The sequence below is a fragment of the Eretmochelys imbricata genome, chromosome 14 (genome assembly GCF_965152235.1).
Source record: "Eretmochelys imbricata isolate rEreImb1 chromosome 14, rEreImb1.hap1, whole genome shotgun sequence".
Lineage (NCBI taxonomy): Eukaryota > Metazoa > Chordata > Testudines > Cheloniidae > Eretmochelys > Eretmochelys imbricata.
In genome coordinates, this window is record NC_135585.1 from 51,559,285 (window position 1) to 51,575,996 (window position 16,712).

A 16,712-nucleotide genomic window follows, 5' to 3' on the forward strand; every position below is an offset into this window, starting at 1 on the left:
CCCACCCTCCATAGCAGTCTCTGTGGACCCCCCTTACCCACCATCCCAGGGTCCCCCAGTCTTTCCATGCCTGTATTATTAAAGAAAACAACACAGCAGCCCTACCAAAACAAGACACTCCCCTGCACAAACGTCTCCCCTGTTGGGGGGCGGGGCGGTGGCTGGGAGAATGAACAGCCGGTGACAGATGTGTCGGTGCGTTGAGTTAGGTTAGGTGCTCTGCTCCCCAGCAATGAGAGCTGTGCTGGACCCTATATTATAATCCTAATAACCCCTTGCACGTGTGCTTTTCATCTTCAGAGCTCAAAGCACTTCGCAAAGGAGGTCAGGATCATTAGCTCCATTTTAGAGCTGGGGAAACTGAGGCTCGGGAGAGGGGCATGCCCAAGGCCACTGGCAGAGCCAGAAAAAAAGCCCAGGGGTCCTGTGGCCCAGCCCAGTGCTTTGTCTCCCAGGCCATCCTCCCGGGCACAGATTAGAATCCTGCGGCAAGGCGTCCCGCGGGTTAACCAGCCACCTACCTGCCCCTCTGGCAGGACCGACACCGGGATCCAGCCGCCGCGCTGCCGGCGGCGCTTGGGCGCCAGGGCCTCCTGGGCCATCTTGGCTTTGAGGTTCTGGGCGATCTTGACCTCCACGGCCAGTTTGACGTGGGTACGCAGGCTGCGTCGCTCGAAGACCTGCTGGCACTGGGGGCAGGACAGCACCCCCGCCCTCTCCCGTTCCCACTGGCCCGTGATGCAGGCTCGGCAGTAGCTGTGGTCACAGTCCAGCAGCACTGGGTCCTTGAAGGGACCCCTGCAGATAGGGCAGATGATGGAGCGTTGCAACTCTGCCACCGGTCCCCGGCCTTCCATGGCTCCTTTCCCTTCGCTCGGGCGAATCCTTCCCCTTTATGCGGGGTGCGGGCGGAGAGGGAGGAGCCTCCCCCCGGGGATGGAGAGGCTCCAGGTAAACATCCCCTTGCGTAACCGGCTGGTTCTTCCACTCCGCCAGCTTCTCTCCCTGGCAGGAATGTGCCACCGGGAGCATGTGGGCTTGACTGGTTCTGCAAAGGTGTTTTGGTCTTGGGGGGAGGGGAGGAGGCTGGAAGCCAGGATTCTTGGTTCAATCCCCAGCTTGGGGAGCGGAGGGGAGTGGAGTGGGGTCTAGTGGGTTCGAGCAGGGGAGGCTGGGAGTTAGGACTCCCGGGTTCTGTGCCCAGCCCTGAGAAGGGAGTGCAATCTAATGGGATAGATGAGAAACTGAGTCACAGGTGCCTAGATGCTTGGTAAACAGTGAGAAGGGGAAGTAGAACCCAAGGGTCCTGACTCCCATTTGCCACCATGCTCTAACCACTAGACCAGCTTGCCCCTGCTAGAACTGGGGATAGAACCCAGGAGTCCTGACACCCAGCCCCCCACCAGCTCTAGTCATGAGCCCCCCGCCGGCAGGCAACTGGGAGCCAGGACTCCTGGGTTCTGTCCCCAGCACTAAGAAGGGCTTGCATGCTAGTGGGATAGAACTGGCAGGGGGTTGAGAGTCAGGATTCCTGGGTTCTATCTTTGGCTGTGCTGCTAACTCGCTGTGTGACTTTAGGCAAGTTCCGATGCCTCAGTTTCCTCAATGAAAAGAGGCTTATCATGATGCTGCCCCACGTAGTGGGTAGATGCTGCACTGATCTTGGGGACAGGCTAGGGCCAGCCCAAATGTACAATGGCTGTCTGGGGCACAGGCAGGGCAAAGAGCCCGGAGGCCACCACTGTAACTAGTGAAAGGGCCAAGCCTTCAGGCCAGGAAATGCCAAGCCGGGCAAAGAGCTGGGGAGAATCCAGCAAGCTCCAGCCAACCCTGGAGAGGAAGAGACAGATCAAAGCTTGACAGCAAGGTGGAGCTCATGAAAGGCACCTCATCTCTGCTCTGGGCAGATGCTTGTTAATTACATTCCTCAAGAGGGAGGGGAGTGTTTGCCCCACTGTACCAAAGGAGAAACTGAGTCACAGATGTCTAGCTGCTTGTTAAACAGTGAGGAGGGGAAGTAGAACCCAAGGATCCTGATGCCCATCATGTTCTCTAACCACTAGACCAGCTTGCCCCTGCTAGAACTGAGGATAGAACCCAGGAGTCCTGACTCCCAGCCCCCACCAGCTCTAGTAACGAGACCCCCACACCCGTGCCAGAGCTGGGGACAGAACCCAGGAGTCCTGACATCCAGGCCTTGCCCCCTTGCTACAACCATTGTCTGTTCTTCATAAGCCAGTCTTGGGAGACAAATTTTAAAGAGGCACAGGCACAGAGAGCTACGTAATTACCCTAATTTTGTTCCTATTAAGGCCAGCTGCTATTTCAATATGGTGATGAATATGTGATTTATGAAAGCACTGTTGGGGCCCCGGCTGAGATCAGGGCCCCGTTGTGCCGGGTGCTGCCCAGACACACGGCAAGAGACAGTCCCTGCCCCGGCTGAGATCAGGGCCCCATTGGGCCAGGCGCTGCCCAGACACACGGCAAGAGACAGTCCCTGCCCCGGCTGAGATCAGGGCCCCATTGTGCCGGGTGCTGCCCAGACACACAGGGAGAGACCGTCCCTGCCCCGGCTGAGATCAGGGCCCCATTGGGCCAGGCGCTGCCCAGACACACAGGGAGAGACAGTCCCTGCCCCGGCTGAGATCAGGGCCCCGTTGTGCCGGGCGCTGCCCAGACACACAGGGAGAGACAGTCCCTGCCCCGGCTGAGATCAGGGCCCTGTTGTGCCAGGCGCTGCCCAGACACACAGGGAGAGACAGTCCCTGCCCCGGCTGAGATCAGGGCCCCGTTGCGCTGGGCGCTGCAGAGATGACAAAGATCTTCCCATCTATAGCGAGCAGCTGAAGTTGAGGGAGTGACTTGGAGGGCGTCCAGAAAGCAGGGAGATGTGGGAAGAGAAACACACCCACCCTCTGACAGAGGGGCTATTGCCCTCCCCCGATCCCAACGCTCTGAGATGATATCGTATTCAAAACACGCAGGAAAAAAAAGTTCCTTCCTTCGAGCCGGAATCGAACCAGCGACCTAAGGATGACTCTGTTCACACTCTACAGTCCTCCGCTCTACCAGCTGAGCTATCGAAGGAATAGGCATAGTTTTTTCTGTTGCTCTTCTTCATGGTGTCTGCCTGTCCACCTAGGCACTAACTTCTTTGCCTGGCTTTTGGTTCCGATCCTGCTCCTCTTCCTCCTCATCTGTCTCTCTTCCTTCCCTCCATCCCTTGCGAGACACAGAGGCAGAAAGCAAATGATCAAGTACATAAAAGGTTGTTACAAGAAGGAGGGCGAAAAATTGTTCTTAACCTCTGAGGCTAGGACAAGAAGCAATGGGCTTAAATTGCAGCAAGGGTGGTTTAGGTTGGACATTAGGAAAAACGCCCTAACTGTCAGGGTGTTTAAGCACTGGAATAAATTGCCCAGGGAGGTTGTGGAATCTCCATCATTGGAGGTTTTAAGAGCAGGTTAGACAAACCCCTCTCATGGATGGTCTAGATAATACTTAGTCCTGCCTTGAGCGCAGGGGACCGGACTAGATGACCCCTCGAGGTCCCTTCCAGACGTCCCATGACTGTGTAAAAAGAACATCTTTCCCAGAGAGAGATGTGGCAAACAAACACCTTCCTTCCCCATCGAATCCCGTCGAACACACTCCCAGCAGCACGCTTTAGAAACGATCCATTTGCAACCCTGTCGTCCGTGGACCCCGGTGATGTCTAAGGGCTCTGTGAATGGTTGTCATGACCGTGCTACTGTGGTGGGTAATCGGCCGCCTGTGGGCTATGTCTAAGATTCCCAAAGGGCTCCCCGCCCCTTTATTCGAAACGATTGAGGGGGTCTGCGACGGAAACCGCACACCCCGAAAGGATGAACTGAACGGAGGAACACACGGGGCTCACCGCAGCCAATTCCGGCAACTCCACCTCCGGGCGGATGCACCGCGGGCCACACAGCGGGGCCAGGTTACAAAGCACAGTGTCCGGTCCCCTCAATGGGCGGAAGATGGTGAAAGAGGAGAGCAGGGTGCCCAGATGTCCCCCTATATCAGGGGCTTTGTGTTATATTTGCAACTATACCCCGCCCCCACACACCCACACTGAAAAAAGTGCCCTGATTTTTCACACTTGCTCTCTGGTCACCCTAGAGATGGAAGGACAGAGGACATAGAGAAAGAGAGGGAAGGGGGCAGACCGGGTGAGAGACACAGACGGTGACTCGCACACCCAGGAGCTCCTTCTGAGCCTCGGTTTGCTAGGCCGGTGGGAGTGAAGGGCTGGGGCTCTCTTACACCCGCAGACCTTGGACCCAGACACACCCTCTCCTGGCCAGCCCTGCCAGGCGTGCATACTAAGAGGTGCCATTCACCGCCCCAAGCACCTCCCTTCGATAGCTCAGCTGGTAGAGCGGAGGACTGTAGCGTGTGAACAGAGTCATCCTTAGGTCGCTGGTTCGATTCCGGCTCGAAGGAGAGCGGGGTCCTGTTTTGCCGGAGGGGATTTGGGGGCTGAAGCTGCTGCAGGGAGAAGGGGAGGGCGGGGCGGGGCGGGGGGGGCGTGGTGAGGGGGGGGCTGGAGGCGAGCACACGCGGAGCAATAGGGGCAGCTAGACACACGCCGAGACAGCGGCACGCGGAGCTGGCAATATTCACACACGCGCGAGCAACGCGCGTGCTGAGCAATGCACCCATGGAAAAGCACAAGAAGCAACACGGACCCGCACAGGGCAATTTACACACACAGCAGTGCACACACCGACACAGAGCTACGCGCATACAGAGCAATACCCAGATTGACACACACACAGCAACGCACACACGGACCCGCACAGGGCAATTTACACACACAGCAGTGCACACACCGACACAGAGCAATACCCAGATTGACACACACACAGCAACGCACACACGGACCCGCACAGGGCAACTTACACACATGCACACTGAGCAACGCACACACCGACACATGCTGAGGAATGCACACACCGACACACAGAGCAACGCACACACTGACACACACAAGGAGCGACACACAGTGACACACTGACACACACACTGAAAAACAAACAGAGCGACGCACACACACATACAGCTGTGCACACACAGACACACACACCGAGCAACGCACACGCTGACACACAGACAGGAACACACACACTGACACACACAGAGCACCACACACACTGACATGTGCACACACTGACACACACACAGCAACACACGCATTAACACACGCACTGACGCACGCACAGAGCAACGCGCACACTGACACACACACTGACACACACACAGAGCAATGCAATGCACACACTGACACACACACAGCAACACACACATTAACACATACACACTGACACACACCGAACAATGCACCTACTGACACACACACAGAGCAATGCGCACACAGGAACACACACACTGACGCACGCACAGAGCAATGCAATGCACACACTGACACACACACAGCAACACACACATTAACACATACACACTGACACACACCGAACAATGCACCTACTGACACACACACAGAGCAATGCGCACACAGGAACACACACACTGACGCACGCACAGAGCAACGCGCACACTGACATGTGCACACACTGACACACACACGCAGCAACGCACACACTGACACACACTGACACGCACACACAGCGACGTGTACACCGACAAACACACACAGAGAGCAAAGCACGCTGCCATACACAGAAAGAGCAACGCACAAACTGACACACACAGAGCAAGGCACACACTGACACACACACGCACTGACACACACGCAGAGCAATGCATGCACTGACACACACACGCATTGACACACACGCAGAGCAATGCACACACTGACACACACACGCACTGACACACACGCAGAGCAATGCACACACTCACACACATGCACTGACACACACACACACAGACACACACACAGAGCAATGCACGCACTGACACACACACGCATTGACACACACGCAGAGCAATGCACACACTGACACACACACGCATTGACACACACGCAGAGCAATGCACACACTGACACACACACGCATTGACACACACGCAGAGCAATGCACACACTCACACACATGCACTGACACACACACACACAGACACACACACAGAGCAATGCACGCACTGACACACACACGCATTGACACACACGCAGAGCAATGCACACACTGACACACACACGCATTGACACACACGCAGAGCAATGCACACACTGACACACACACGCATTGACACACACGCAGAGCAATGCACGCACTGACACACACACGCATTGACACACACGCAGAGCAATGCACACACTGACACACACACGCATTGACACACACGCAGAGCAATGCACGCACTGACACACACACGCACTGACACACACAGAGCAATGCACACACTGACACACACACACACTGACACACACACAGAGCAATACACACACTCACACACACATTGACACACACGCAGAGCAATGCACACACTGACACACACACGCATTGACACACACGCAGAGCAATGCACGCACTGACACACACACGCACTGACACACACAGAGCAATGCACACACTGACACACACACACACTGACACACACACAGAGCAATACACACACTGACACACACACATTGACACACACGCAGAGCAATGCACACACTGACACACACACATTGACACACACGCAGAGCAATACACACACTCACACACACACACAAACAGCAACACACGTTGGCCCAGAGATGGCAATACGCAGCCAGGCCGATGCACACACACACACACACACACACGTTTCCCCGGAGAGACAGAGCACGCTAGCCACACACACTCGGGCAGCGGTGCACACACACAGCGTAATGCACAGCCATTCTCACTCACACATGCTGCCACAGACACAATGACCCACACAGCGACCACGACACACACACAGAGAGACCCCCGCAGTGATTGTGTCAACGTGAGCGTGTGAGACAGCAACACACACACATTTGTGCCAGTGCCCCCTAGAAGGGAGAGGCCCCCATCCCCTCTCCCGCCCCCCCCAGCCAGCCAGGTGCCCGGCTCTGGGGCCAGAACAGAGCCAGCGCCCCCTAGAGGGGAAAGCCGCCCCCCTCGACCCAACCCCGTCGTTCCTCGTTAGCAGCGTCCAGCGCCAGGCATCCAGGGGGGACGTTGTAACACGCTAGACGCTGCCAGGGCCGATTTCGTAATCAGTCCCGGAGCGTGACGAAGGCCGCGGGGGCGTCTGGTCCATGCCAGCTCCCCACGCGTTCCTTGAATTCTTCCTCCCGACCGACCGGTGGGGCAGGGCCAGGAAAAACACGCAGAGCGGCTTTCAGACGTGACCAGCCCAGGCCAACCAGTGTAGAGGGGGCCCCTGCCTAGGACAGGTCCCCACCCCTCTTTGCCCTGCTCTGGGGAGATTCCCCCCGCCTCCCCGTGACCTGGCATCCCGATATTATTAGGACCATCCCAATATTAGGGGCTTTGTCTTATATACACACCTATACCCCCCTCCCCAAAGTGTCCCGATTTGTCACATTTGCTATCTGGCCTGCTCACCCTCCCCCTGCCCCCCGCCATCTGCAGCTGCACGCCCAGTTTGCATCACGGAGCTACCCCAAGACTGATCCCATCTCAGTGACGTAATACAGTGACAAATCAGACCCCGCCCTGAGACCAAGGCCCTCTGGCTAGCTCCCCGCTCCAGAAGGGGTGCACAGCCTTCCCCTGGCTTGCCCGTTTGCCATCAGGACGGGAGTCGCATGAGCAATGCCAGGTCATACCTGAGAGCAGGGTCATGGCTGCTGAAGAGCAGGTTGAAAATGGGGGTGGGGAGAAAGGGGGGGCAGTTTGACACACAGGAGGGAAATGCTGGATTTCATCGAAATGTCAAAATTGCAAACCCAAATGGCAACCGTTGTTCAGCTTTCCGGCAATAGAAAACGAAATATTTGTTTTGGCTGAAAAGTTGTGCGTTTTGTTGTTGTTGTTGTTGGTTTTTTGGGGGGAGGGATAATTTGTTTGGTTTTGTGTGTGATGAAAACAAAAGGTTTGGGGGCTGCTGATTTCAGCCAAGGTCTGTGCAGCACTTAGCCCAATGGGGACCCCAATCTCAGACGGGGTCTGTGTAGCACTTAGCCCAATGGGGACCCCAATCTCGGACGGGGTCTGTGTAGCACTTAGCCCAATGGGGACACCAATCTCGGACGGGGTCTGTGTATCACTTCGCCCAATGGGGACCCCAATCTCGGTTGGGGTCAGTGCAGTGCCTGGCCCAACAGGGGCCCCGATCTCAGTCGGGGTCCGGGCAGTGCTGAGCCCAACGGGGGCCCCGATCTCAGTCGGGGTCTGGGCAGTGCTGAGCCCAACGGGGGCCCACATCTCGGTCGGGGTCCATGCAATGCCCAGCCCAGCGGCAACCCCGATCTTGGTCAGGGTCCGTGGAGTGCCCTGAGGATAGAATCCCGAGTCCTGACTCCCAGCCCCCCAACCACTAGACCCCACTCCCCACGCATAGCCCAGTCCAAGTGCTACCGTAACACACATATCACTAGACCAGTAGGAGGACCGTGGGCCAAATCCAGACCTGTCAGATGCTTTAGAACGGGCGGCAAAATGTTTTTATTTCGTCTTACTACCATTTTTATTGTTATTTTTTGTATTATTTTCTCTGGAGCCTGGCTCTTGCCTGGACCTTGACCAAAACATTTGGACCTTGACAAAAAATAACGGACTATCCTCGCACTGGACCCTAAACACAGAAGGTACATAAATTACCCCAAGCCTCCTTCTAACAATAACAGGCCTGGGGCCATCTGGACTCGTTCCCACTTGAGCATCTGGTGTTTTTTATTCTCTTCAGCCCCCGCTTCCCTGCCCAGCGCCATCTTCCATAAAGGAACTGGAAAGATGGGCCCGACAGACCAGGACGGCCCTGCGTGCTCGGGATTGCACGTTCATCCTGGCTTCGCGTCCCGGGCTGCCAGGTGTCCCACACCCCAGACGCTCATGCGGTTCAGGAAGCAATTATGCTGATTAATAATAACACCTTGCGCTGCTATGGAACCTTTCAGTCTCGGGATCGCCCATAGTTTTACAAATGCTCATTAAGCCAATTAGCACGGTGCAGCCTTACCAGGGAGGAAAGGGCTCAGGATGGGGAAACTGAGATGTTAATTGAATGACAGCTTTGGGAATATGACCCAGGAGTCCTGCCTCCTACCCCACCCCCGCTCTAACCCACTAGACTCCACTCCCCGCCCAGAGCTAGATATAGATCCGAGGAGTCCTGGCTCCCAGCCCTGCCCCCTGCTCCAACCAGTAGATCCCACTCCCCTCCCAGAGCTGGAGTGATAACCCTACTAAGATTTCTTTGTTTACGCAGCCTAGGTTCGCATTACCCCTTTTGGCCATTGTGTCGCACCAGGAGCTTGTGTTCAATGGGTTATCCACCACGACCTGCTTCCCAGGTTCAAGTCCCCCATCCTGTAAGTACGGCCTGCACCCCTGTTTCTAGATGTTTACATTTTGCTGTATTAAAATATACATTGTTTGCTTGGGCCCAGTCTACCAAATCGCTCCGTATCAGTGACCGGTCCACTTCATTATTTACCACACCCCCAATGTTTGTGTCATTTGTAATCCTGATCCATGATGATTTTATGTTTTCTTCCAGCTCATTGATAAAAGTCATTAGAGCAGGCCCAAGAACCAACCCCAGCAGAACCCCATTGGAAACACCCCTGCACGATGATCATTCCGTTTAAAGTTACATTTGGGGAATGTGGGTTCAATTCCTGCTCCACCACAGATGACCTTGGGCAAGTCACTTAAGCCTCTCTGTGTTTCACTTCTGGATAATGGCATGCCCGACCTCCCGGGGTGCTCAGATAGCAGGAAAAGGGGGTACGTCAGAGACCCGGAGAATGGGGCAGCACTGTGTTGTATAATGGGACGAAGGCCTCGCACCTCTCAGAGCCTCGTAGAACAGCTCCGCGGATGATTTCCCTCGCTTGGAGAGTAGCACAGGATAGGCCAGAACGTCCGGGTTCCTCTCCACTTCGCTGACCCTTGCCCGGACGTTATTCACCAGGTACCAGGCCTCACCATTCCTGTCGGAGTAATGGTTCAATGCCAGGACAAGTTTTCTGACATACTTCCGAACGATTCTGTAGGTAGAGGAGGGAGAAATGGGGGTGGGTGGGTTCACCAGACAGAATTTCCAGTGTAAGACATTGTCAAAAACACACTTATGCTGCATCCCTCTCCGCTAGTGATGGCTACACATACAGGATAACAGCCTACTACTACTACCACCTAATGGAGCCCAGCCTTTCGCTGGAGTGGCAGAGGTCGGTGCCGCATTGCTAATGATCGTAGGTTCAAGCACGCTGTGGGATTTCTTAGAAAAGGAATCTCTCATACGCTGATCAGAGATCATCAGAACTGACCCAAACCCAGAGCCCAACTTGGGTGGTGGCTGGGGGGAGGGGAGGGGGAGATTTCCATCCCAATTTCTTCCCAAATTCCTTCATCTCTGTGATTCACTGGTGACTACATGTGAAAGCGGCACCCCCTAGTGGCTGCAGTGCATAATGCAATAGCAGGGGCTGGCTGATGAATAAAGCTGGGTGGGAATCCAATTTACCGTTTCAGGGGAAATGCCGTGAGTTTGAAATTTGTTGCTGTTCTGAAATGAAAACAACCAAAAAAATTTCAACATTTCCTGTCAAATGGAAAAATTATTTCAGGCCAATAAAAACATTCTGTTCATTTATATTATTAATTAAATTAAATTAAATTATATTATATTAACATAAGAACGGCCACACTGGGTCAGACCAAAGGTCCATCTAGCCCAGTGTCCTGTCTTCCTGCTTCAGAGGGAATGAACAGAACAGGGACTCATCAAGTGATCCTTCCCCTGTCGTCCATTCCCAGTTTATGGCAAACAGAGGCCATCAACGGACCTATCCTCCATAACCTTATCTAGTTCTTTTTCTAACCCTGTTATAGTCTTGGCCTTCACAACGTCCTCTGGCAAAGAGTTCCACAGATTGACTGTGCATTGTGTGAAGAAATACTTCCTTTTGTTTGTTTTAAACCTGTTTTAAAACACAGGACCTTGACAAATGAGAGAATTGGCCTGAAATCAGCAAGATGAAATTCAATAAAGACAAGGGCAAAATGCTTAGGAAGGAAAAATCAAATGCACTGCTACAAAATGAGGACTAACTGGCTAGGCAGCCGGACGGCTGACAAGGGCCTGGGATTTCTAGTGGATCGCACATTGCATATGAGCCAACAGTGTGACGGCAGCTGTGAGGAAGGCTAATATCGTTCTGGGGTGTATTAACAGGACTGTCGTACGTAAGACACGGGAGGTCGTTGTCCCGCTCTGCTCCGCATTGGGGAGGCCTCAGCTAGAATCCGGTGTCCAGTTCTGGGCACCGTGCTTTAAGAAAGATGTGGGGAAATTGGAGAGGATCCAGACGAGAGCAACAAACAGGATCAGAGGTTTAGAAAACCTGACCTAGAAGGAAAGGTTAAAAAAAACCTGGGTGTTTTTACAGCTTTCCAACGCAGGGGTTCTCAACCTGTACCCCTCGGCTTCGGCTTCGGCCCGGGTGGCGGGGCTCAGGGCCCCAGGCTTCAGCCCTGTGGCAGGGCCAGATTCACCTTTTGTGGGCCCGGCGCCAAATATGGGCACCCCTGGGGGCAATGGAGCTGGTGCAGAGAGGTTGGTCCCTGGAACGAGGGGCCAGCTGGGAGCAATGGGGCATGGCATGGCGGGGGCGTCCCCGCTCCGCCCAGCCCCGCCCAGCGCGAGGGCAAACTGGCAGTTGCCAGATGCAGAGTGGCCTGCCCGGCCCTGTGCTGCCAGTGTGCCCCTTGCCCTTGGAGGTGGGCCCATGCTGTGTCCCCCCCCCTGCAACACCCCACCCCAGACTCCCTATGGCCAGAGGCCCCCCCCGACCCAATATGCCCAGCACCCCCCCTCACACCCTCCCACAAATGCACAGCACCCTGCACACCACCACCCCTGCCCAGCGCCCCCCTGCCCACACGGGCCTCACCGCAACTGCCCAGCACCCCACACAGAACCCCCACTCCCTAGTGCCCTGACACACACAGATCTTCCCCGCCCCCTCACAGCCCAGCACCCCCCCCCAGTCACCCCCAAGCCCCACGTCCCCACCCCCTGCCTCCCGGCCGCACTCACCAGCCCTGCTGGGGGGCGACTGTGTCTGTCGGCCTCAGCCGGCAGCGTGGCCAGGGCTAGTCTGGTTCCCGGGCCGGGAATCGCTGCGGCCCCTCGGGAGTGGTGAGAACAGCCAGGCCAGGGCTTGCCCCAGCCGGGCTCCCTCAGGACCCACTTGCCTGGAGGGGCCCAGCCAAGCCCCCCTCACTGCTCCCCCCCAAACTGCCCGAGGCTGGCCAGGCTTCTGCACCAGTCCCAGGTGGCTCAGCATTGGGGAGACGGGGGGGCAGGGGGCTCCACAAGTGGTGGGAAGCAGAGACTGCCCGGAGCCGGAGGTGCACTGGGGTCCGGCCAGGGGGCAGAGAGGAGCCGGCGTGTGGGGCCAGGGAGCGGAGCCCTTGGCGGGCCGGCCGAGAGGAGCAAGCGGGGGGCAGGCGGGGAGCCAGCGGGTTGTCGGGTTCTCGGGGCACAGTGCAAGCAGAGCAGGCCGGGGCCTCGTCTGAGCATGGGCCCGGCTCCGTGGCGCCATTGTGAACCCGGCACTGGCCCCAGGCGGTGGGGTTTCGGCTTCCTGCCCTGGGCCCCAGCGAGTCTAATGCCGGCCCTGCTTGGCGGCCCCCCTGAAACCTGCTCACAGCCCCCCAAGATTGGCCGGCCCGGCGCAGCCCTCGGCTCGCCCTTCAGGCCGGGACCCCAGGGGGAGCGGCTGCCCTGTTCCCCCTGATCGCTCTCCACCTCGAAGGGGACCCCGACCGACGGGGCCGTGGCCCCGGGGGGAGGCTGGGGTGTAGGGGGGGCCCAACCCTTGCAGGATGGCCCTGGGGCCGCCGGGAACGAAAGGCTCGTGGTTCCCCAAGGATCATGTCCTGTGGGGAAAGCTCCTCCAGGGACTGGGCTCCTGCCTGGCTCGCGGCTCTGTCCCCGGGGTTGGGGAGCCTGGGGATGGGGGGGAAAGGGGGTGTCCCCCCCCCCCTTGGCTGTCCCCACTAGAGGGCCCTGGTTATTGCACGAGCTGCTGCGTTTCTTCCTTGCACTCGCTGCTACCTCCGGGGGTTGAGTTTCCTGGGCGAGACGGATGCAGCTGCAGTTCCGGGAGCCAGCCGGGGGTTGAGCCGCTGCTGGCCGGGGTGGGGGGAGCCCTGCCTCCAAGCCCCCTCCGCGCCCAGCCCGGGGGTGGGGGGGCTTTCTCCGGGCTCTGCCCGCACCAGCCCCTGAGCCGGAGCCTGCAGGTGATGGGGAGACCTGGGGGCGGGCGGGGGGGAAGCGCTGGGGCTGGGGGCAGCAAACCCGCCCGGGAATCAGAGGCCAAGTCTCCCAGGCAGAGGGGGAAGGAGACAGAAAAGCCGGGGGGAGGCAGGAAAAAAAAAGGGGGGGGCGGAGTCAGAAGGGGGGCAAGATACTCCCAGCCCCCCCCCACAAATCTGCCCCGGTCCATTGGCATCACCCTGGACAGACTGACTTTCCTGGGGACAAGCTGAAGAGCTGAGAGAGGAAAAGCCAGTTCCTGCCCCCAGCCCAATCTAGGGGATTGTCGGGGGGGGGGGGGGAGGATGCGCTGCTTTGTGGGGGACAGTGCCAGGGAAAATCCCCCAGAACCGCCCCTTTGATTCGGCCCTTTTCTAGCGTTTGCCTCGGAGACACTGTTCCTTGGCACGGGGTCCCCGGTGGGTTTCGTCCTGCTGGGAGGGGCCGGGTCTGCGCTGGAAGAAAGAGACCCGGCGTTGGGGTCTTAAAAACGTCCAGCAAGGAACAGACAAGGAATTGCCAGGCTGAACCGGAGCAGGGGCCTTTATGGTGCCATCAGCCGCTCCAGAAAACCACCTAGCGCACTGGGTGCTCGACCCTTTTCCTCATTTGCGGACCCCCTAAAAAGTTTCAGATGCAGGTGTGGATCCCTTTGGAAATCTTAGGCGTAGTCTGCAGACCCCTGGGGGTCTGCAGAGCACAGGTTGAGAACCAGTGGCCTATGGTAACGACAACCTTTCGCGGACCCCTTAGACATAGTCTGTGGAGCCCCAGGGATCTGCGGACCACCGGCTGAGAACCACTGGCCTACCAGACAATGGTGGACACAGGTGCCTCCCTAACCCTCTTAGCCAGGGGTTAGTGCAAGTCCTGAAGGATTCGGGGTTAGATCCCGTCCCAACCACCGGCTTATGTCGGTCATCCTTCCACACTGTATAGAAATGCGCATATAGTATTACAAAGATTGAAGTCTGGACAGCTGGATCTGACGGCATAAACCTAAAGACCCAGCTTCCGTAGCTCATAATCTGTGGCCGGCAGGGTGAAGCCAGTTAGGGGGATGGGGCAAAATCACCTGTTGTTAGCCTGCAATATATACTGTTTGAGGCATTGGCTGTTGCACAGTGCAGTCACTAGAGGGAGACAAAAACACACATGGTATTAGCCTTGGGAACAGAGGCATTGGCTGTTGCACCGTGCAGCCACTAGATGGAGACAAAAAACTTAAGTGGTGTTAGCCTTGGGTACACTGAGGCACTGGCTGTTGCACGGTGCAGCCACTAGAGGGAGACAGAAACCCCACCTCCTGTTCTCCTGGGTTAGACATCCCAGAATGGGAGGATGGGAACAGAGTAGTTCCAAAAAAATTTCCAAGAGAACATTTTCCCACTGGAAAATGCCATTTCTTCAACATCAAAACATTCTGCGGGAACTTGTTGGTTTCTGCAGAAATTTCATTTCGGAACGACTGGTTTTTTCCCACGTTTATTTGGTTTTCTGTTCTATTATAAAGAACAATAGAACATACCACTTAAAAAAGCCCAAATCAAAATGAAACATTTCAGTTTTATTGAAATAAGACATTTTGGTTGCCCCGACAGAAGGCGATTTTTGTTTTGTTTTTTTTTTAAACAGGACATGTGGACATTTTTCTCCTTGCGGAATGAAAGCCAAATTTCAAAATCCCAGGATTTCCCTTGAAACGGAAATTCTGGTGCCCACCCAGCTCGAGTTGGGACGGAGCCCTAGTCCCCCCCAAAACAGGGGAATTGCTGATTTCAGGAACCGCCACCAGATTCCAGAGCAAAGCAGCCAGCCTGCCACCCTGAGCTGGTGGGATTTTCCAGGGAGCAGCTGGTATTGAGTGAGGGGTGCTTCTTTTTTCCCCCAGGAGCTGGTAGCTTTCCATGAGGAGTCGGCGCCTCTCTGCAGGGTGCAGCGGGCTGGCGGAGAGCCCTCCGCAGGGACGCCATGCAGGAGAATTATGAGACGCTGATATCTCTGGGTAAGGATTCACTCTCCCTCGCTTAGTGGTTTGTCTAATAGGCCTGAAGAAACGTGAGCGCCTTGGATTTCTGCAGGGAGAAGATCAGCCCCTAGAGATCCCATGAGAGACAGAGAGAGAGAGACCGTTTTCCACACCACACACCCCTCTTCTCCCTGAGGGACATTTAGAAACAGCCAAGTTGCTAACCTCCCCAGAGACTTCAGTGGGGGCAGAAGGGCTGTAGGTACTTGTGCTTCACAGTGGCTAGCAGGTTTGCACCTCTGGCTAGCAAGTATCCGCTCAGTTTTCCCCAGCCCTGCCTCCTTACAGATTTCCCCTTGTCTCTGCACCTGGAGAATCCAAGCCAGAGATCTTTCCCCTGCAGAGTTCTTTTAGGGTGCATCTACACTGCGCATTAAGCCCGGGCTCTGACTCTGGTTTCAGCCCAAGCCCCTCTTCTGTCTGCACACAAATCATTCTGACTCAGGTCGGTGAGCACGCAGGACCGAGGACCCTACTTAGAAGGGTGGCCCGAGTCCAAGCCCTGTCGTTTTGCAGTGTGGACACAGCTCAAGCCGCAGACCTGAGCGCAGTGTGGACGTGTTGCCCCGGCTCTGAGACCCGGGGCTAGCAATTCTAAGCCCAGATTTACAATGCAGTGCAGACACTCAAGCGCCGACTTGGAAACACCATGTTCAGAAGCCAGGATCCAGATTGACAGTGTGATGTGGATATGCCGTGAGCTCTTGCTGTTTGAGCAAGCCTGGTGCAGTGGTGAGGGTCTTTGCGTTGGGTGGGGGAAACCAGCCTTTGATTCCCTGCTCTGCCATGGACTGTGTGTGCGTGATCTTGGGAAGTCACTTAGGGAACATCTACATGGCCAACGACAGCCCGCCCCCGTCCCTAAGCTTCAGAGCCGAAGCTCCGACCTGAACGTCTACATGGCTATTTTCAGCGCCGGAGTGAAGTCTGTCAGCATGGGCTCTGGGACTCACTGCCGCGGACTGCTGCTTGCAGTGTAGACACACCCTTAGTGTTTCTGGACCTCAGGTTCTGGTCTGTAACACGGGGATAACAGCTCTGCCCTATATTTAGGGCCCACCAGATTCACAGCCATGAAAAATATGTCACGGACCATGAAATCTGGACTTCTGTGCGCTTTTACTCTATGCTGTTGGGTAAAAGTATACAAAAGTACACAACGTTTCTCAAACTGGGGGTCCCCACCCAAAAGGCTATTGTGGGGGGGGGTCACGGTATTGCCACCCTTCCTTCTGTGCTGCTG

The 16,712-nt window shown here is 56.2% G+C and overlaps 1 protein-coding gene and 2 non-coding genes across 3 annotated transcripts in view; 1 reads left to right on the top strand and 2 right to left on the bottom strand.

Annotated features, from left to right (window-relative positions):
• LOC144274155 (uncharacterized) overlaps nt 1-16,712 on the bottom strand; it is a 135,297-nt gene that overhangs the window by 84,421 nt on the left and 34,164 nt on the right. The window lies entirely within an intron of this gene.
• TRNAY-GUA (transfer RNA tyrosine (anticodon GUA)) lies at nt 3,003-3,090 on the bottom strand. The gene is given in 2 exon segments: nt 3,003-3,038; nt 3,054-3,090. It is a non-coding gene; the product is annotated as a tRNA-Tyr (tRNA).
• Nucleotides 4,383-4,470, top strand: TRNAY-GUA (transfer RNA tyrosine (anticodon GUA)). Its single transcript is given in 2 exon segments — nt 4,383-4,419; nt 4,435-4,470. It is a non-coding gene; the product is annotated as a tRNA-Tyr (tRNA).